This window comes from Ranitomeya imitator, chromosome 5, assembly GCF_032444005.1.
Source record: "Ranitomeya imitator isolate aRanImi1 chromosome 5, aRanImi1.pri, whole genome shotgun sequence".
Classification (NCBI taxonomy): Eukaryota; Metazoa; Chordata; class Amphibia; order Anura; family Dendrobatidae; genus Ranitomeya; species Ranitomeya imitator.
The window spans coordinates 474,131,530-474,153,527 of NC_091286.1; the positions used below are offsets into that span (position 1 = coordinate 474,131,530).

At 42.4% G+C, this 21,998-nt stretch overlaps 1 protein-coding gene across 3 annotated transcripts in view; it reads left to right on the top strand.

Annotated features, from left to right (window-relative positions):
- The window catches only part of PLD1 (phospholipase D1), a 452,191-nt gene that overhangs the window by 266,143 nt on the left and 164,050 nt on the right, over window positions 1–21,998 (top strand). The window contains exon 1 of one of the 3 annotated variants that reach the window (XM_069727330.1): window positions 7,817–7,857. The exons of the other annotated variants lie outside the window; for them this stretch is intronic. The gene's annotated coding sequence lies outside the window, so the exon portion shown is untranslated. Of the gene's footprint in view, window positions 1–7,816; window positions 7,858–21,998 lie in introns of those variants that run through there. 3 annotated transcript variants of the gene reach the window in all.

Sequence of the window (21,998 nt, forward strand, 5' to 3'; positions counted from 1 at the left end):
TCACCTAGTGGGTAAAATGCTCTTTTGGCTGACTTAAAATAATAAAACTATCGTTAATGTCAGCAGCACATAGCACTGAGCAAACCGGACATGTGATGCCGAGAAGAATTACTCATCAGTCTGTGCGTATGTTAAAGTGCTTCTTAACACATGCTGTTAACTACTACTGATAGGCAAACGTGTATGTGATCGGCAGGCTTCTTGACCACAGATTATATAGTGTAGAATAGGCATTTAGCATTTTTCTGTGAGATTATGGAAAAAAAATTTTGTGCAGATGTAAAAAATTAATACAATATATGAGATAGTGAGGAGTCAGCAGAAGAATTTACCGGTTACTTGTTAGACTTTTCATGACTTTTAGGAATTACAAAAGACAAAACCTTTTTCCCAGGAACTTATTTTGACATTGCTGCGCATTGGTCATTCTTATTTATTTATTTATTTTTTGTGCAATTTTTCATCTGAGTTCCAGGTGGAATCCGCAATAAATTGAAAATGTGTGTGCACATGCTCCCTACTGCATCAAGCCTGTGTGTATGTTACCATGCGAATGAGCATGACAACCAAACCTTTCATTTGGTTGGATTGGATGAAAACAAGCATAGTGGTGCTACCATATGGTTAATATAAACAACACACATATACCAGTTTTTATAGAACACAATCTATATTGGCGCTTAACGTATGTGCAATTCTCCAGTTAAAGGAATCTGTCACCAGGGTTCTGGAACCTAATCTGAGATTATCATAATGTAGGGACAGAGACTCTGATTCCAGTCATGTGTCACTTACTGGGCTGCTTAGTAAAGTTTTGATAAAATCATTGTTATATCAGCAAATTATCACACAAGGACTACTAAACCTCCTGCCAGGTAGTCATGCATATTCATGAGCTCTGTGTAACCGAACCTTGATTGGCAGCAGGGGTAAGAAACGCAGCAAATCCGCAAGAAAACCGCCGCAAGAACGCACAAAAAACGCTGTGGAACCGCACAAAAAACAGGACAAATCCGCAGCTGCGTTTTCTGCCAGGAGAGGCAGAATCCGCAGCGGAAATTCCTAAACCTAATCCACAACGAGTGCACATAGCCTTAAACCTGTGATTGTTGCCACTGGCCTCACGTTTGTGGTGGTGCCGTGTCCAGCATAAGCTGACATGTTGCAGATTTGAAAACCGCGGCTCCATGAGAAAGAGAATCCCTGAAATCTTACTCAAAATTCTGCTTCTGCAGATGTACACTGTATCTGGTGATGCAGCAATTTTTTTTGTAAAAAAAAAAATAAATAAAAAAAATTCCATGACTGTCCTATTCATCTGAATGGGATTTGTAGAAGTCCAGGAAACTCAGACCATTTCCTTGTTCTCTCGTGTCATCTATATGTAACCTTGATTTTTTTTTTTTTTTTAACCTAAACAGCTATTAATAATTTATAAGACCTTTTCTTAGCTTCCTGTGTGAAATAACTGGAACACATCTGGCCCTTTGAATAACATGAGATTGCTCCGTGCGCTGTCCATGTTTTCACGTCCAGCACTTGACTCGAATATCCGCGTGTGTGAACCCACCCTCACTGTAATGCAGCCCCCAATAGTAGGTTTCTATTTGCCTGTTTGATCCCCAAGAGTCAGGTTCTAAATTGTTATAAAAGATGTAACAGTCCCTTTTTAATTTCTGGTCTATATATACTTATATTAACATACAATAACTTGACTTCAACCAAACTGGACATTTCCCGAAAATATGGTTTAGATCTCCATGGCAACCAGCTTACTGCTGCTGAACGCCATTTCTACAAATAGGCTTAGATCCGCTCGTACAGTGTGCAGCATACACGGTGTTAAATACTCAGCAATGTGTTGCACCTCCTAATATTTTTTTTTTTGTGGTGTGATTCAAGGCTGTGGTGTCCTGCACTGTGGGATGTGAAGAGCGAGGGCTGAGTGTAAAGTCCGCGCTCGGGATCGATGGAGATTCTAAAGGACAGACCTTTGCTGGTTACAAAGTGCTGGCATATGTTTGTGTCACGCCATCACTTTATGTAATGGAAGTATCCCTTTAATGATTTTGCTGTTCCTGATTAGTATCTGCCTATTACAGACTGATATTTCTGCAGCTATGAAGCATTCCTAATAATAGTTATGAGTTAAGATCAAGTTACTATGCGATTGTGTAGAAACCCTGTCTTGTAACTTATTCTGCCTGACCTCGTTGCGGTCCACGTCAGTGATGTCTGCAGCCTAGAGACCATTCATCTAGAGTGGACTTTGATAGATCCATGTCTCCTATTACCAGTCACGCTACGTGTCCCTGCATTCTTCTCAATAAGTGCTATCCAGTATGGCAAATATTGATTTCTATTGTTTTTATTTTCTCTTTTTTTTTTTTTTGCCATATAGTCAGCACACAGCCACTGGTATGGATCTTATCACCTGTTTGCTTTCTGTATAGTATGTAAAATCCTTGGTGGCCACATATGAAGATATCCTCATTTATTGTGTCAGCAGTGGTTTACATGCACAAATGAGGAATGTTGTGGAAGACCACATTTCTTTTTTAAACCTCACCGAAACACTGATTAGTATGTATGTTTTAACCACTTTATGACCTATGACGTATATATGTATACGTCATAGGTCGAGTCCACTTGTTTGGTGCAGGCTCTGGCTCTGAGCCCACATGTTTTTTGCACGTCAGCTGATTTCATTAGCGGTCATGTGCCCCTAACAGCCGCGGATGGAATCGTGATCTACCCGCGGCTGTTAGCATGTTAAATGCTGCTGTCAATCTCTGGCAGCAGCGGCATTTAACATGGCCATGTGCTCCCCTGTCACATGATTGCCAGGTGCCGATGGGTTGCCATGACAACCAGGGGCCTGGAAGAGACCCCTGTGGTTGTCTTTGAGGCTCTGATATGAGCGCTGCCCAGTGGCCGGCGTTTCGTAGCAGATGAGCATTTCTGCTAGAACAAGCAATCAGAAGATCGCAGCTTCAAGTCGCCTATGCAGACTATTGAAGCATATAAAAAAAGAAAAAAAAAGGGGGGGTTTAAAAATAGAAACGTGCAAATCACTCCCCTTTTTGCCCCATTCAAGGTAAAGCAATAAAAAAGGTAAAAATACACCTATTTGGTATTGCCGAGTTCAGAAAAACCTGATCTATTAAAATATAAAAAGTAATCCAACCGGTGAATGGAGTAATGAAAAACTCAAAATGACTGAATTCCTTTTTTTTTCTCGCCTCAACATTGAAATAAGCTGCAATAACTGGCGATGAAAAGATTGTATCTACCCCAAAATGGTATCCATATAAATGTCAGCTGGGTGCACAAAAAGCAAGCCGTCACCCAGCTCCAGATCATAAAATATGGGGATGGATGCCACAGGTCATGGAAAAGGCACCTTTTTTTTTTTTTTTATAAGCTTTGTTTTTTTTTTTCACCACTTAAATAAAAAAAAAAATTACCGTATATTCTCGAGTATAAACCGACCCGAGTATAAGCCGAAACCCCCCCCCCCCCCTAATTTTGCCACAAAAAACTGGGAAAACTTATTGACTCGAGTATAAGCCTAGGGTAGGAAATGCAGCAGCTACCGGTGAATTTCAAAAATAAAAATAGATGCTCCATACCGTTCATTATTGCCCCATAGATGCTCAATATAAAGCTCTGCCCCATATAATGCTCTGCACCGTTCATTATGGCCCCATAGATGTTCCATAGAAAGCTGTGCCATATAGAATGCTCTGCACCGTTCATTATTGCCCCATAGATGCTCCACATAAAGCTGCGCCCCATATAGAATGCTCTGCACCGTTCATTATGGCCCCATAGAAAGCTGTGCCATATATAATGCTCTGCACCATTGATTATTGCCCCATAGATGCTCCATATAAAGCTGTCCAATATATAATGCTGCTGCTGCTGCAATAAAAAAAAAATCACATACTCACCTCTCTTCGCTCAGGACGCCGGCGCTTTCAATATTTACCTGCTCCTCGTGCGGCTCCGTCTCCAGCACTGACGCTCAGCAGAGGGCGCGCACTGACTACGTCACCGCACCCTCCGATCTGAGCGTCACTGCCAGAGGACGTTGGAGACAGAGCCGCACCGGAGCGAGGAGCAGGTAAATATCGCGCAGCGCTCCCCTCCCCGTATACTTACGCAGCGCTCCCCTCCCCGTATACTTACCTGCTCCCGGCGCGGTCCCTGCTTCTCCCGGCGCTGCATCTTCTTCCTGTATTGAGCAGTCACAGTTACCGCTCATTTTCAGTCATGAATATGCGGCTCCACCTCTATGGGAGGTGGAGCCACATATTCATGACTGTAATGAGCTGGTACCATGTGACCGCTCAATACAGGAAGAAGATGCAGCGCCGGGAGAAGCAGGGACCGCGCCGGGAGCAGGTAAGTATAACTAGACAGCCCCCGCCCCCCTCCCCTGCTGACCCCCGGGTATGACTCGAGTATAAGCCGAGAGGGGGACTTTCAGCCCAAAAAAATGGGCTGAAAATCTCGGCTTATACTCGAGTATATACGGTACATGTTTTGTATCTACAAACTCGTAATGATCCGGAGAATAAGAATGGCAGGTCAGTTTTAGCATTTAGTGAACATTGAAAAAGGAAAAACACTTAGGCAATTGCACTTTTTTTGCAATTTCTCCGCACTTGGAGTTATTTTTCCTGTTTTCCAGTTCACTTTATCGTAAAATCAATGGTGTCATTTAAAAGTACAACTCGTCTCACAAAATAACAAGCCATCACATGGCCATATTAATGGAAAAATAAAAAAGTTATGGCTCTGGGAAGAAGGAGAACAAAAAAAACAAAATGCAAAAAAAAAAACAGAAAATCCCAAGGTGGTGAAGGGGTTAAATGCAATCTGCCACCACTAACTAGAATACACCGCTAGATAGGGTATGCAGTAATTGGTTTAAACATAGCCATAATGCTAGTCATACTGGTAGCATAACTGAGGAAAATGGTTCATGTCACCATTTGTAAATTCTGTCTGCGACGAGCCCTAAAACGGCGTATTTGCAGTTGTGACTTTAAGGAATTAAATTCTCCCCTGTGAGAATAGAAGATGCGCTACACAGTAGACATATCTGCCACCCCCAACTTTTCTGCACACTGCATTTAGGGAAGCCTGCCACTCTCGTAGATATCACTGCGCAGGAAAGTGCTACCAGGACCAATGCCCTGTATCTTCACGAGATCCCCCACTTAGCAGTTATTCCAGGCATAGACTATTGATGTTTCACCTGGGAATACTCTCTTATGTTTTATTGTGGCCTTTTGGAGTGATAACTCTCTAGCAATGTTGTCCGCCAATACAATAATGTTGTGCACCTGTTGGTTATCCAGAGCCTATAGGCGTAAAATGATCGGAGCCCAAGCAAATTTGGGGATTGGAAACAAGAAGGACAAGTCTCATTATCTCAACAAAAAAACACCCTTGGAAATAAATTGACCTAAGAAAAGAATTTTTCTATATATCGAACTCCTTGGTAAATTGATGACTAGCTGCTTTCCACAGTAGTTGTAAACTCTGGAGGGGAAGTTAACTGGGACTAAATTGGGTGTGTACAAAGTGAGGACGTCTGTCAATCTACTTTTGGCCTTGGTTCCACTGGTTCATTTTTATGTAGACATCTGTCTGAAATTGCTCTGAAGCTACCAGACTTTTGGGGATCCCTTATTATTGACTTTTGTGTCATTTAAAATCCCCTATTAGAGTGGATTAACACCTCTATACACAAGACAGCCATCTAGCGAAGCGTTCCTGTGTTCTCTATCAGAAAGCCGCTGCCGGGCTTCTCTGCTCATCTCCCTACTCAAAACAATCTGCTGTTGGAATTCCAATGGCCGGATGCTTTTTTACATTTTTTCTTTATCATCATTAAGGCTCCCCATTGACTTTAGACTGCTGGCTCTTCCCTCCAATTTTGGCCGTCTTTGTTCTCATATATTTGGGGGGCCTTTAATGTGCTTAGGATAAATAATAATTGTAGTTAACATACCTCTTGGACTGGCGCCTCTTCTCTGCTTCAAGGGCTTTATCTCCTGCCAATCTCAAGACATTGTTAATGTCACATTAGTGCTGCAGCTAATCACTGCTCGCTGATGGACTGCAGCCTTCGGTTTCATTGGACGGTGCAGATAACTTCCCCCTTCAGAATTTACAACTAGCATTTTGTATAATTTGTAAAGTTCTTTTTCTCATGGACTGGTCGAATTATTTCCACTAATGAGACCTGCCCCTCTCTGGTTTACATTTCCCAAAATTATGTAGGCTCTGTTATTTTCACTTTTATGGCTTTCTTTGTATAACACAGGGATGCACAACATTTTCTTTTTTTTTACTGGAGGACTACATTGTTAGGCTGGTTTCACATTTGCGGATCGAGGTGCTGCGGAGGGCTGCGTACGTCCTCCGTGAAGCTCCGCCCACTGCCGCACCTACTTCGGTCAGCTCAGCCTACGTTGGCATGCGATGTGCGTACCCTATCTTTACCATTAGGCACACAGGCCATGCCAATGTATGCGGATGCCTCCGCATGTGTCGTTTTGACAGTGCGGCGTCCGCACCAAATTGCAACTCGTTGCGTTCGGCGCAGGTCGCTGCACCGTCAAAACGCACCGTCAAAACGACTCATGCGGAGGCATCCGCATACATCGACATGGCCTGCGTGCCTAATGGTAAAGATAGGGTACGCACGCTGACGTAGGTGGAGCTGATCGGAGGAGGTGCGGCGGTGGGAGGAGCTTCACCGAGGACATACGCAGCCCTCCATCTGCAAACGTGAAACCAGCCTAAGTCTGTGTTACTAACAGTGGGTCACATTACAATGTGGGAGAGTGTTCCCATACATATCAGCAGTATATACCATGGATATCTGCTACGTAGGGGTTCCTATGGACTGTTAAAAGCTGCAATTGGTTCTGCTTTAACACTTTGTGAAGATATTTGTAAGTGGCGGCTTCCTAATTTATGCGCAGTGGGCTTCAGTGTTGGGTGTAACAGACATGCCCAGTGTGCAGCGCTCCTGCTATTCCTAGGAGGAGAATATATTTCCATGTCTTAAGGTTACAGCTAAGCAGTTTTTGGGCTAGTTAAAGTTAAAGACTACCAATGTGACTGGCAGTATGGGTATGTTTTAAGGCTTACCCAGATGCAGGTGTTTCAATCATAAATTATATTCCTGTTTTCCTTTCCCCCATGACAGCCCTACATGACAGTCGGAATCTGCCCATCAGGGACCGGAACCTACTGAATAAACAGGGTGGAAACCCCTCCCCCCACCGCCCCACATCAGTTGCTTTTCCTGTCCTTGAGGGGAACCTACATCCTTAGGATTCATTCTTAGACCTTGTCCGAATGCCGGCAAGAGTGGCTCTGTGTCTGCAGCGCTGTGTAAAGGTCCTGGAGGTGCCTTCACAAGACCAGGGTGGCTTGTGCTGGCATGCGAACACAAGTGGCTGCGGTGGGCGTGCTGACAGAGGCGAGCCCGGATGACTAGCGGGCCGGTGACTTCTGACCTGGAAGTGGTAACTTAATTTCTTGGGGGTCCAGAGAAGGCATCCATGTGGAGGGAAAAGCTGTTTGGCTGGTCCCTCATATAAATGGGGTTCTGACTGCCGGGTGATGTCCAGTCTAAAACCAAATAATGTTCCATCTCGTGTGACTGAGTATGTGTTTGGTCCGCTTGTGAATGACCTCCTGGATAAAGCCGGAGATAGGAAGACGTGATCTCCTAATTTGTCCTTGCCGGAAAACATTAAGGTCCTTTTGGATGAAAAAGTACAGCTGGAAAAGACCTCAAGGATCAAGAGAAATGGAAAGACAAGAGAGGTAAAACAGAGGAGTCATGTTTGGGGGTGCCTCAGGGGGAAAAAGTCATCCCATTGATGCCACTCCCCCAGGTAGGGGCATGGCTTTCTCTCTTCTTCTCTACCTGGGCAAGAATTTTATCTAATGGCTGGATTCTGTGTGTAGTGGAGTCGGGCCTGAGGTTTGGACTGTTTTGGACTGTTGCTCCTCACAGATTTACAGTTTTACAGATCTTAGGTGGAACAGTTAGCGCTTGAAACAGAAGTCATGGATTCACATCCCATCTACAGAGTAGAAAGAGAAGCCACTGCTCTGTCGACCTGACAGTAGAAACCACTAACTCGTCAGCAGAGATCAGCAACAGGCAAATAGTTAGCGACTCCTGCAACAAACTGTCTGTTCATTAACTTAGGCTACTTTCACACTGGCGTTTTTTGCCAGACATCGCAATGCGTCGTTTATGGCAAAAAAACGCATCCTGCAAAGTTGTTTGCAGGATGCGTTTTTGCCCCATAGATTAACATTAGCGACGCTTTGCCACACGTCGCAACCGTCATGCGACGGTTGCACCGTGTTGTGGCGGACCGCCGGGAACACGCACCTCACAATGGGGCAGCGGATGCGCCGGAGAAATGCATCCGCTGCACCCGTTGTGCAGTGTGTCAAACGCTAGCGTCGGAATCTCTGCCCAACGCATTGCGACGGGTAGATTCCGACGCTAGTGTGAAAGTAGCCTAACAGACAACAACTACCTGCCTGTTAGTTCTTCCGTCAATAATAATAATAATAATAAGAAATTCCTGGTTCACCTCTTTAATGTGTATTGGGGCCTTAGCTTAGACAATAGTGGGCTGAACCCACCAACAGTCTGTGTATGTGTATCCAGGCTGTTGGCGTTCACTGCTGTATTTCACAGTGTAGAGTGACAGAGGTGCGAACATTGCTTAGTGAATGGCTTTGACGTAGGAGTGGAGCTTGGTTTGATCTGCTCTGTGTGCAAGCTTAAAGCTGAAGTTGTGTGGAACATCGCTCTGTGCTGGCTGTGTGTCTTTGTGAACCAAATGATTAGTGCTTTTACTCAAAGCGTGCCAAGCAAGGATGGCATAATGTGCTCAGTATGGTGGTGAACTGATGATTTTTTTTTTTATACTTGTTGGTATTCGTTTTTACAAACTGACTTTGGGCACGATTCATCAAGCGGTTTTTGCCACTATTGGCTACTTATTCTCTGAAATATTTGGTCAGTGTCCAGAAGCTGGGACCCCAATCAGATTCTTTTGGGCACCTTGTAGTGAAGATTTGTTAAATGATTGATACCAAATGCTTCAGATTTACTTGATTGGCTATATTTGCTATTTACCAGTAAAGATGAAGAAATCTATGACCAACTCTCCAAACTAAGCCAACAAAGCAGAGGTCTTAAAGCCTAAAGGTCCCCATACACATTAAACTAAAGTTGGCCAAGCCAGCCAATATTGGCAGACTTGGCCAACTACCTATGTATATGGAGGCACCTCTTTCTTCCTCTCCCTCCTATCCCCTGACAGATTATGTCGGAGGAGGGCATGTCCAATTTTTGAAGCTCCCTTTTGTTTTAGACAAAATAAGATGCCACCAGTGAAGTCTGGCAGCGTCTCGTAGGTAACACAGGAGCGCTCGGCAGCGGCAACTATCTGTTATGCCTAGGGCCCTAAACTCTTGTTTCATTGGCCAGTGGCCACACATACTTGTCTAATTGTTCTCTGAAATAGTTGGGGTTGCAGCTTATGTACTGTGAACAGTACACAGACATATTGTGTAATTGACTTGTCATAAAAGGTATCTCTGGAACAATCAACCTATAACGTAATAAAATGAACCTAGCCCTTTTTATCTTTCTTTTATAGATTGTAGGTAACATGTCATTTCTTATTAGTAATGTAAACTAACGTACATTCAGATTCCTGGTACAGCAAGGGTATTGTCAATACTGCGTTTTTGCTTTTAGCCATAAATACTGAAGAAATATTTCATTCAATACGTGCGTGTTAACAGGAACTGTGTAATCAGAAAAAATCTAATAATTACAATGAATGGAAAGCACTGGCAAGTGGCTAGCTGCAAGAGATCACAAGAGCTTTGAACTGTAATGAGTGCGATTGTAGATATTAATGAAAATGTGTACAAACATGAATAAACTTCAAAAAATGTACAAACACATATATGTCATACAGTAGTGGCGTCCCCACATAAAGAATGCAGCGGTACCACAAAATCACCCCTATAACCATAAAAATAGTCTAAATAACTATGGCGTGGGGCTAGTGTTATACCCAGTAACCATAAAATGAACGGTATATCAGGAGAGACACAGAAAAAATGTCATGAGAAAAGCTATGATAGCAAGTAAATAAAGACCGTGGTCTCCAAAGGTTATATATAGAAAACAGCTTCTGTGTCCTAGAATAGGAACAAAGGGGCTGCAGAGGGTCCCTGCCTAATAATCGAGCAGTGAAGGCAGTATTTGGAACCAAGGTTCTCCAGACATCCCAAGAGTGCCTGAATACATGGTTAACAGACCAGGGGAAGGGAACATGGATGTGACTTTGTGGTGCCGCTGCCCACTACTGTATGACATGTGTGTTTGTACATTTTTTTGAAGTTTATTCATTGTAACTGTACCAGGGGAATACATGTACTGTGTATCGCTCTCCTTTGTGCTATAATTTTTATGTGGTTTTGTCTGTTTTTTGGTGTAACAGTTTTTCATTTTTTAGATACTTAATACACCAGGTGTGCGCATCATTCTGCATGGTCTGTCTTCTCCTCTGATTTTCAGATGTATTCACGTCTGTAAGACACCAATACATTTGAATATCAGGAGAGGAGGACTTGGTCTCCTGGACAGGTCTGCAGGCCGCAGCGAACCTAGGATATCGTGCACGCCTGCTCTAGACCATATTCTAGGTAATTTTCCGATGATGCATTCCCTTTTAGTTATATGCTTGAGTTCATTTACACTCACAGCAGTTGTACATTATTTAGCTTGGGTGACTTAAGTCATCAGCTTCCTGCCCTCTCCGGCTATTAGTCCTTCTTATCTCCAATATTCCATTAAAGGGAGTGCGTCATATACGTAATGTGAGTTATATTTCTCTGAGAGAGAAAAACCGTGTGTAATTAATGTTCAGTAAATTTAAGGTGCCTATTCACTGGAGGTGGCTATCGGTCAAGTGTGTTTGAGATGGCAGCTCCCTCTACCGACTACCCTACTCACCAGCTTGCTTATTCCGGCTGGGTCTGCATGTGTGTTTAATAGGGAGAGTGGAGACACCTTTTGTCCTGAGTTTATGACAAGAACTTCTCTCCAGGGAGAACAGAAGGATCAGGCATTAAATATAAGGGTCTGTTCTGCTTTACTCAGATGTTTTAAACCGGTTCATGAAATGCAACTTTTGCCAAATGACACATTTATTTGGCGCATCTCATTCCATTTCCCCACCTGGAAGAGATGGTTGCAAAAAGGCACCAAATTGAAAGCTCCGATTTAAAAGATTTTCATCAGTTTGAAGAATTTGACCAATAAATATCAGAGAATAACATGACAAAAATCAAACAAAACAAAAGTGTCTTAGTAAATGGCCAATAGATTCTAAAATGATGAATTGGGCCCATACTCTTTAGGAAGCACTGTAGCTCAGTGGTTAGTGCTGTTGATTTGCAGCATTGGGGTCCTTGCTTCAAATCCCACCAAGGAGTTTGTATGTTCTCCCCGTGTTTGTGTGGGTTTCCTCTGGGTTCTCCAGTTTCCTCCCACTAACCACAGACATACTGATAGGGTATTTACATTGTGGAAAAAAAAAAAAAAAGATATTTGGGGGTATGTACGAATGGGGTCGTAGACCACAATGGTGATGAGTCAATGTGCACTTTGAAGTGCATTATTTTTGGGTGTATACACCTGCTGGAGGTGGACTCGGATGCAGTGTACTGCGTCTGAGTGTCTGCTTCCAGTAGGCGTATACGCCTGACCAATGAACATGGGCAAAAACGCCTTGTGAAAGGAGCCTGGGTAATATAAATAAATGGGTTGGAAGGTATTTGGCTTCTTCCTTCACTGTTTGCATGACAACAGTGCCATACAGAAGTGTGGCCTTTCCTGGTATTGCAGCTCTGTTCAAATCCTCTAAAGTGGAATTGGCTAAAGTGTCAGACCCAGCTGCCTGAATGGCAGGGAAAAAAGTAAAAAAAAAAAAAAAAATGTTCTTATAATTGTTAATAAAGTAAATTATAGATTTAAGATTTCATAATTCGTAACACATGGCTGCTTCTAAAATTGTGAACATTACGGTAATCCTCTGCCATGAAAGCAAGAAATTCAGTAAACTGTTTTTTGGCAGAAAACACTTTTAGGCTATTTGCACACATTGCGGACTTTGCTGCAGATCGCAGCGGATCTGCATCTGCGGGTTCGCAGCAGTTTTCCATGAGTTTACATTACCATGTAAACCTATGGAAAACAGAAACCACCGTGCCCATGCTGCGTAAAAAAAGTGCGGAAACGCTGCGGGTTACATTCCGCAGCATGTCAATTCATTGTGCGGATTCCGCAGCGGTTTATACCTGCTCCTCTATAGGAATCCACACAAAAACCGCATAAAATCCTCTGTAAATCCGCAGGTAAAACGCAGTGCCCTTTACATGCGGATTTCTCAAATCCGCTGCGGAAAAATCCGCAGACCTCAAGAATACGTGTGCACATACCCTTAGAAATTTTGAACTTTAAAGTGTTTTTGGTGTTTAAATTGACTTCACCAAAATGGGTGGAAGTAGGGCAGGGAATGGCGACACCGGACCACCATTTAGTTTGGTAAACCAGAAATGCTACTCCAATCCATGACTGTAGTAGCATTTCTGGCAAGTCACCCGGAGGCGCACACCACTGAGAAGATGCCCCGAATTCCTTAAGTGTTGTGTACGTCATAATGAATTCTGTGCAGTGTGCTCCAGCGAGCCCTTTATTAAGGCTGGGGTATGAAGCACAAACCCTAATGAATCTGCCCCCGTGTCTTCCTATTTTGAGGCTTAGTGAAGTTTTCAAATTCTCATAAAATCATTGCAATATCTTCTCCATTGAAAACTATTTGGACTAATGATTTATTAGTGGTGGTTTAGTGAGGCGATATATATGTAGCCCTGACCGCGTTGCTCAGTAGATTTGAGACCTGACATCAGACCAGTGCTGGGACGATGACTTGTCGTGTGACCGGAAGTTGTGCAAGTTTTCTGCAACCTTGCGGTTGTGCGAAAGTTTTATTGCTGTGATTTTGGTGTAAAAATTCAGCTAATTCACAGACAAGTAGCATGCAGGTCAGTCATGTGCGACTTGAATTGAAGTTTGTGACAAATTACATTCAACTTGCATTTAGTGACAGATAAGCGAAGACGTTTGGAAACTTAATGTGAGGAATCACAGTGTGTTCAGTGCATGCACACTAGCGGGGGAGAGGACTGTACCAAAGAAGACTGTGCTTACCGTGCGCACACCCCAGAGGGGGAAGGAGGGAGAGAGTAGCAGGCTGAAGCGGCGGTGTGAAGATACACAGACAAGGACCTGGCGGTCACATAAAGACGAGCTAGCACCCGAGAGTACTGGGGGGCGCAAGGCTGAAGATAAGAGCTGACAATGCCAGGAGCGGGGTCAGACAAGTCAAGGTCAGTAACAGGAGGATAGCGCAGGACAAAAGGAGTGAGACAAAAACTTTAGTTAGGTGTCAAGCTAAAAAAGATCATCACAAATCCCAATGGGGCTCATATTGGAGTGTTGCTTTAATAAGCTAAAAAAGCCTTTGAAAGGGCTTAGTATCCAGGCAGGATACTAAGGCTTTAACAGGAATCTGCCCCCTCCAAAAACAAAAAAACACTATTTAACTGCAGATATAAATATATATAATTTAATGTCATCTCCAGGTATAAGCGCCATTTTAATCATGACTGGCAATGTACCTGAAAAAGCAGCTTCAGGGAAACAAATGAAGTTTTAGTCTCCCTGAAACTGCTCGGTTCCAGTCATTGGGGTGGTTAGGGGGTTTGTAACAGTCTCCACTCACTACACCTGCACCTTGACTGACAGCTGTTTCTTGTGTGTGTGTACTGAGTTGGCTGTCAGGCAAAGAGTGGAGTGATGACAGTGCGCTCATTTTCTGGTCAGCATTGACTGTAACCGTTCCCTGCACCCCCACCCCCGATGGCTGGAAGCAAACCACTGAAGGGAGAACATAACTTAGTTTTGTCGCTGCTTTTCCTGTAACACAGAAAAATGCTATTTAACTGCAGATTGCCACTATATCTTCAGGTGAAGAGCATATTTTGAAGGAGACGGATTCCCTTTTAAATTATTTTATCAAATGTTTATATGTCTGTAGAGCAAATGCAGAAGCTGGGACCTCCATAGACACTGAAGTCCTGACCATTGGTGATGATCAGACTGCTGATGTGCAGGCATGATTTCTAAAATAAGTGGGAGATAAATGAGATTAACAATTTAAACACCACCTCCCGTTGCATCCTATTTGGATTTATCAGAGGAGGTCATGTTATCCAATAGTTAATTTCGGAATAGGTGTGTGTGACGGAGCTTGTAGGGTTTGACCAATCATGGTCACTATTGCTAAATAGCTGATGGAATGTAATACGCCAGGCCAGGCAGCAGTCATTATGTAGTTGTGCTATGTGATGTATTTCCATGAGAGCTGAGCAAGGGTGGAGGCGCTTCTATCCACAAAACATTTAGACTAACAGAAAAATAATAATTTATATAAAATATCCTCTGCATCAGGAATCGTAATGCTAGTTATCTATGCAGTTATTGTTCTCAAGTCCAATTACTCAGCCGGAGAACATTATTGCTATTCCTTTACTTTCCTCCTATACATTGTTGTTTATTCTCTTAATACCTGGTATTTATTATCCATGCACTCTGTGCTATTGTGGTGGCTAGTGCATATTTACAGGCTGTAAATCACATGCATTACTCTTCTAGTAATACTTTATATGGACAAAGGTATTGGGACACTCCCACCGTACACCTACAGGTGTGACATCCCATTCTAAATCCGTAGGCATTAATATGGGCTTGGTACTCTCAGTTATAACAACTTGGTCTTCTGGGAAGGTTTTCTACAGGATTTTGCAATGAGTGTCTGTGGGGATTTTTGGCCATTTATCCAGAACAGTATTTATGAGGTCAGAGACAGAGGATGGATGAGAGGGCCTGGCTAGCAAATTCTGGCTCATCCCACAGGTGTTTAATGGGTTTGTCATCAAGTTTTCCTCACACAACCATACCAAATGGAACCTTGCTTTGGGTGCCAAGACAAGAGTAATGTGGAAATAGAAAAAGTGTCTTCTGCAGAGTGTTCCCACAAAGTTAAAAGAATACAATTATCCAAAATGTCTTAGTATGCTAAAGCATTAAAGGAAATATGTAAACAGGTTTTTGCATGTAATCTGAGGGTAACATAAAATAGGGGCTGAGGGACATATTTTAGCTGTCTGTGACTAATTAGGCTGTGTGCTGTTGTTCAATTTTAAAACATTAAAAACATTAATTGTATTTATCACCAGGAGATTAGCATTGCCTGGACTGCTTGGCATGTGAGTCCTGGTCTGACCACACCCCCTCCTGATAAGCAGCTCACTATCAATAGGCAATGTACACAGGAAGCTGTGGTGTGGGCAGGAGCATCTTTCTGAGCTCTGCTTCATGCAATTTCTAAGAACTCTGATGTGTTACAACTGCTTCACAGAGTAAAAAAGATGTACGTTGTTGAAATCTGGGCCTCTTTCTTCCTACATCATGTGGCTTTTAGATGAGGCAGCAAAAACTTGTTGACAAATTCCTTTTTAACATTTACCTTCACTGAAACTAAGTGGTCGAAGTCAACACCTGAAAAAGCCTATGCTAGTACCCCTCCTCCACCACACTTTACAGTTGGTACAATATAGTCAGACAGGATTTTGTAATTTACCAAATTCAGACTCGTCCATCAGGCTGACAGATCGGGAAGTGTGATTTGTGACTTCACAGAACATGTTTCCACTTCTCCAGAGTCGAGGATTGCATGCAGCTTCTCCACCATGGAAACCCATAGCATGAAGCTCCAGCCATACACTTTGTGCTGATGCCAGAGGAGGTTTGGGGTTCTGCAGTTATTGAGCCAGCAACTTTTATGCACTTTGTATCTCGGCATTCAGCGCCTCTGCTATATAATTTTACATGGTCTACAACTTTGTGTCTGAGTTCCTGCGGTTCATAAACACTTCTACTTTTCAAGAATACCACACACAATGCAATATCTAAGAAGGAAGACATTTCATGAACTGACTTGTTACATCTGTGGCATCCTCTTACAGGACCACACTCAAATTCAGTGCGTTCTTAAGAACGAGTCATTTTCGGCACAGGATCCACACCATAGGTATACCCTAAAGTATCTGTAAGGCTGGATGCATGTGAACTGCCCCGCTGAATAACATTGGAGCAGTCCATGTGCTGTCAGTTTTTCCAGAACTGTGGGCGTCTATTTTTTCATCTCTATGGCGCTGGCTTTTTATGATTGGAGAGCGTCCTAGCACACTCCCATAGAGCTGCACGAAATGTAATCAAAACAAAAAAAAATTGAATGATCAAATTGGTGGCTACAACCGAGTAGAGAAGAGTTTTTACCTATTTTTTTACCTACTAGGTGCAGGAATGTATAGTTTATAAGGTCAAAAGTTGTAAAAGATCCTCATTAAGAGGACATGTAAAATCTGCATATCAGGATTAATTGTCAGAGGTCATTTCCGGATAAGTCCTTTATTTCTACATTTTAACATTTTCTCTGTATTTTGGGGATACCTTCAAGTTTTATACAATTCTCGCATTGCAAAACTGGAGTTGGGTGTAATAAAACTGATTTTTGTCTTGATCTTGTCTAATTGTTACTTAGCAAGTGTTAACGCTCCCTCCAAGTCAGCACAGACCGCGGATGGCTAGACACACAGGAGTTAAGTTTGTTGCGCTCGTACGGTCTGGCAGAGTCCCGGCGATGGGCACAGATGCCTTAGATCTGAGCAGATGTGACTGGGTCCCAAACCTACAATTTATTCCATAAGGAGTTGAGATGAATTTGTTCTCATGAGCACTGCCTTATTTCAGTCTAATAATGACTTCATGAGTTAAAAGGATTTCCATTTAGCCTTGAAATTCCATTTTCACATTATTATTTGTATGAATGTTATCCTAGACATATCATAACCTCACTACAATCGTAGCATTATAATGGAGTAAAGGGTCATCAAAAGATGTGCAGGAAATTGTCCACTAAACCTAAAATTAAGGCCATATATTTTATATATTGAAGATAAAATTATAGAAAAAAAAATCCCAATATAACTATGAACTATAAATGTTTTAGTGGGCATACTTTGTTTTAAACCTCTGTAATACATTTTGCTTGTAATGTCTTACCAAATACTGGTGTTTGTTAAATTGCCATTGTCAAGTGACACTTCATTAGAACCCCTAATAGAGGCTACAATCACATAATTAAACAGCACTTACTGTACTAGGTCCAATATATGATGGATACTTATGGCGCCCTGCACCTTTTATATGGGGGTTATGCGGTGTTTGGTTGAGGTGTTCATCCGTCAGTTACTGGGAAAAATACTGCAGAATAGAGTATCTCTTATGTCACAGACATTGCGGCTAACATTCCTAACGACATCCGATGTAGTTCTGTACTCTGACTTTAAAATATAGACCTAGTATAACATTCTTGCCTATGAATAGGAAGTCTAATTGGTGTTGCTATATATGATTATCTAAAACTAGTTACCAATTTCTAGTTCTAGATCACAATTCCCATGTTTTACGAGTCTATATATACTATTTCCGTTTTATATTTGCCAGGACTGTAACAATTAGTCTTACACACATTAGTTTATGATAATGCCACTTATGCCCCATTTAGACGATCCAATAATAGGGGAATAAGGGTTAATCAAAATATTTGACTGTCTAAATGGCTCATTCCTCTGGTACAATGAAAGTTGAGCCAGCTTAAAAATCATTCTGCTCATCAGATCATCCCGTGTAAACAGGTGACGTTCTGCTCATAATACTGTATAATGATTTGTGAGTACAGAACCATCATAGTCCCTTTCATTCTGTAAGCATAGAATGTTGCCTGAATCAGCCTGTCCAAAGGGGCCATTATATGTTGTATTGTGACTTTATCGTACAAATGTATTCTAATGAGAAATTACGTGTAAAGGTACCGTCACACTAAGCGACACTGCAGCGATACCGACAACGATCCGGATCGCTGCAGCATCGCTGTTTGATCGCTGGAGAGCTGTCACACAGACAGCTCTCCAGCGACCAACGATCCCGAGGTCCCCGGTAACCAGGGTAGACATCGGGTTACTAAGCGCAGGGCCGCGCTTAGTAACCCGATGTTTACCCTGGTTACCATCCTAAAAGTAAAAAAACAACCGCTACATACTTACCTACCTCTGTCTGTCCCCGGCGCTGTGCTTCTCTGCTCTGGCTGTGAGCGCCGGGCAGCCGGAAAGCAGAGCGGTGACGTCACCGCTCTGCTTTCCGGCCGCTGTGCTCACAGCCAGTACAGGAGGAGTGCGGAGAAGCTGCAAGGTAAGTATGTAGCGGTTGTTTTTTTTTACTTTAACGATGGTAACCAGGGTAAACATCGGGTTACTAAGCGCGGCCCTGCGCTTAGTAACCCGATGTTTACCCTGGTTACCAGCGAAGACATCGCTGAATCGGTGTCACACACGCCGATTCAGCGAAGTCTGTGGGGAGTCCAGCGACGAAACAAAGTTCTGGACTTTCTTCCCCGACCAGCGACAGCACAGCAGGGGCCTGATCGCTGCTGCCTGTCACACTGGACGATATCGCTAGCGAGGACGCTGCAACGTCACGGATCGCTAGCGATATCGTCTAGTGTGACGGTACCTTAAGGTAAACCGTGCCCAAACATAAGTTGTGAGGTATCCGAAAGCTGCTCCCAAGTCATGTGCTCCCTGATACTTTTATACCATACATTCTGTTTTCAATTTGCAATTTCAATCATAAGCGAGATCCACTAAGTGTGATCTCTTGGGCTGTGGTTTACACTGTAAAGATTGTGATCTTGTGATTGCTAGATAAAGAAGAATATTGTGTGAGATTAATTTCTTTTGCTTTATACAGGTCCTTCTCAAAAAATTAGCATATAGTGTTAAATTTCAATATTTACCATAATGTAATGATTACAATTAAACTTTCATATATTATAGATTCATTATCCACCAACTGAAATTTGCCAGGTCTTTTATTGTTTTAATACTGATGATTTTGGCATACAACTCCTGATAACCCAAAAAACCTGTCTCAATAAATTAGCATATCAAGAAAAGGTTCTCTAAACGACCTATTACCCTAATCTTCTGAATCAACTAATTAACTCTAAACACATGCAAAAGATACCTGAGGCTTTTATAAACTCCCTGCCTGGTTCATTACTCAAAACCCCCATCATGGGTAAGACTAGCGACCTGACAGATGTCAAGAAGGCCATCATTGACACCCTCAAGCAAGAGGGTAAGACCCAGAAAGAAATTTCTCAACAAATAGGCTGTTCCCAGAGTGCTGTATCAAGGCACCTCAATGGTAAGTCTGTTGGAAGGAAACAATGTGGCAGAAAACGCTGTACAACGAGAAGAGGAGACCGGACCCTGAGGAAGATTGTGGAGAAGGACCGATTCCAGACCTTGGGGAACCTGAGGAAGCAGTGGACTGAGTCTGGTGTGGAAACATCCAGAGCCACCGTGCACAGGCGTGTGCAGGAAATGGGCTACAGGTGCCGCATTCCCCAGGTAAAACCACTTTTGAGCTACAGAGAAGCAGCACTGGACTGTTGCTAAGTGGTCCCAAGTACTTTTTTCTGATGAAAGCAAATTTTGCATGTCATTCGGAAATCAAGGTGCCAGAGTCTGGAGGAAGACTGGGGAGAAGGAAATGCCAAAATGCCTGAAGTCCAGTGTCAAGTACCCACAGTCAGTGATGGTGTGGGGTGCCATGTCAGCTGCTGGTGTTGGTCCACTGTGTTTCATCAAGGGCAGGGTCAATGCAGCTAGCTATCAGGAGATTTTGGAGCACTTCATGCTTCCATCGGCTGAAATGCTTTATGGAGATGAAGATTTCATTTTTCAGCACGACCTGGCACCTGCTCACAGTGCCAAAACCACTGGTAAATGGTTTACTGACCATGGTATTACTGTGCTCAATTGGCCTGCCAACTCTCCTGACCTGAACCCCATAGAGAATCTGTGGGATATTGTGAAGAGAAAGTTGAGAGACGCAAGACCCAACACTCTGGATGAGCTTAAGGCCGCTATTGAAGCATCCTGGGCCTCCATAACATCTCAGCAGTGTCACAGGCTGATTGCCTCCATGCCACGCCGCATTGAAGCAGTCATTTCTGCCAAAGGTTTCCCGACCAAGTATTGAGTGCATAACTGAACATTATTATTTGATGGTTTTTTTGTTTGTTATTAAAAAACACTTTTATTTGATTGGATGGGTGAAATATGCTAATTTATTGAGACAGGTTTTTTGGGTCATCAGGAGTTGTATGCCAAAATCATCAGTATTAAAAGAATAAAAGACCTGACAAATTTCAGTTGGTGGATAATGAATCTATAATATATGAAAGTTTAATTGTAATCATTACATTATGGTAAATAATGAAATTTAACACTATATGCTAATTTTTTGAGAAGGACCTGTATGTCCATATCATTTTCCCATACTGTAATATTCCTCATTTACTAATTTAATTTGTCTTGTAGGTTTGGGTAGTTCATTCATTTGTAAGATTGTAACTAAGGAACAGGGATTTCCATGTCAAGTTACCTGGAAATGAAATATGTCATCAGAAAATTACCTATTGTTTCAATCTGGTTTTTATGTTTTAAATGCATTTATTTTATTTTTACGTTTTTGGCAGGGTTACAATGACACGATAACACCTTTTTATTTACTGTGAATAACACAAGATTCACCATTCAGAATAATGGAGACAGCTCAACCTGCTCCCCTTCACAATGACATTGACTTCCTGATTTAGGCAATCTCTGCACATGTTGCGGGTGTCAAACAGACGCGAGACATGCAGCCACGGGAACTCGAGCACACTGAAGGCACTCTGTTAGCACCTGAGCATGTTTAGATGATGCCTTATCCCAGCACGTTCGCTCATCAGTGATCACTAGTAACTACTGGGCATGCCTGCATAGTCTGACACTCTACAATCATTGGTGACTAAGGCTGTGTGCCCACGATGAGTCAAAACCAAATACCAGGAAGTATCAAAAACAAAGCAGTCTTGTTTATAACATGACATGGCAACAGACAAAAAAACCCAGCTACCAAAACAGGACAAAAACTCATGTAAAATAAAGCACTCAAAACACAATAAAAAAAATCAAAGTTGCCCAATGTACTTAATGTGTGCAGAAAAGCTAATCGTGGGAATGTAGCCTACGGGGTACATGTACAGGTATCTCACTAAATTAGAATATAATCAAAAAGTTAATTTATTTAAGTTCTTCAATACAAAAAGTGAAACACACACAAATATATATGTATATATATATATATATATATATATATATATATATATATATATATATATATATATATATATATATATATAATTACAAACAGAGTAATCTTTTTCAAGCATTTTTCTGTTAATGTTGATGATTATGGCTTACAGCCAATCAAAACCCAAAAGTCATTACCTCAGTAAATTAGAATATCAAAAAACACATGCAAAGGATTCCCTGACGGTAGAGAGTATAATCACTTTTCCCATGCTGGGTCCTCTGGTCCCGCATTGATTATTGCCTAATCTCGCACGCTCTAGTTCCCAAACTGTTAACTGCTGACATCGAGGACTTAAGGTACCTTCACACATAACGATATCGTTAACGATATCGTTGCTTTTTGTGACGTAGCAACGATATCGTTAAGGAAATCGTTCTGTGTGACAGCGACCAATGATCAGGCCCCTGCTGGGAGATCGTTGGTCGCTGAGGAAAGTCCAGAACTTTATTTAGTCGCTGGACTC